The following is a 1,127-nucleotide window of genomic DNA, read 5'->3' as shown; positions in this document are numbered from 1 at the left end:
AGAGCGGTTTCATGGAGCTGGACAAGAAGATAAGCTGAGCATGTCCGTAGTTCAAAAGTTACTGGTGACCTCTAGAAGTTAGAGCAGAGTAGAAAAATGAAGTTGATATCCTTGGCTTTAGTTCACGCAAGCCACGTACCAAGGGGTCTTAAGCTACAGCATTCTCTCGGAGGCAATGTCATGTTTCTATTACAGAAAAAAATAGAGAAAATTCAGCCACAAAAGGATCCAGTTCAAGAATTCAGTTACCGTGCATTTGGGAAATCAAAATATCCTTCTCATATTCAAAGAAAATAATTACTGTTAAAGTCCATTTTGAAAAAGTCTGCTTTTAATAATACTTTCTTTAGAGAACAGACACTTCAAAAAAAATTGGGAAAATAGATTCAGCCTCAAGTAAAATATTCTCTGTGCACCATACTGATAAGATGGAAATGGGGGGAAAAAAGCTTTTTTGAAAAGCACCACTAAATGGAGAATATATTACCAAGTGAAATGCGTTCAACATTTTAGTTCTGTTGAAAGAATAAAATATTTATAAGAATCAACTTTCTTCTTCTTATGAACTGTATATTATTTATAGCTATGTAAAGCTACTGAAAGAAAATTTTAAAAGGCAATTTAAAACTGTTTACATTCACTTATCTTTTTAAAAATTTTGCCTTATTCCAACTACTGCCAGCACACAGAGAATTTTTTACACTCTAGCGGAGACAGAGCCCACTTTAAGCAACAGGAGTGGCCTTAACCACTTCTCTTGTGGTTTTGGGAGAGTGGGGGAAGAGAAGGAAAAAAAAGTCAGGAGGGTAGATGAAAGGGCTCCTTTCTAACAACCTTTTAAAAGTAAGGTTCTTAGAAATATTTAACTCTTGTAAACTTTGCCTCCCGTATTTGCCAAGTGCCTGAGAAAAAGAAATAAGGGAGACCGTAATAGTGGGCTATTAAGATAGAAAGAAGAAAGGCAACAAAGATAAATCCAGGGAAGGAAGGATGTCTGTGTATAGACACCAGAGAAGGAAGCAGGTCATAAATGTCAGGACCCCTGGCGCTATGAAGCTCTTGTCCTTCCGTTCATCTGCAGATGATGTAAAATAAATAACATCCTACACTTCTTATTTTCATTCCAG

The sequence above is a fragment of the Lipotes vexillifer genome, unplaced genomic scaffold (genome assembly GCF_000442215.2).
Source record: "Lipotes vexillifer unplaced genomic scaffold, Lipotes_vexillifer_v1.1 scaffold808, whole genome shotgun sequence".
NCBI classification, from domain to species: domain Eukaryota; kingdom Metazoa; phylum Chordata; class Mammalia; order Artiodactyla; family Lipotidae; genus Lipotes; species Lipotes vexillifer.
This window is presented reverse-complemented; position numbering follows the sequence as displayed.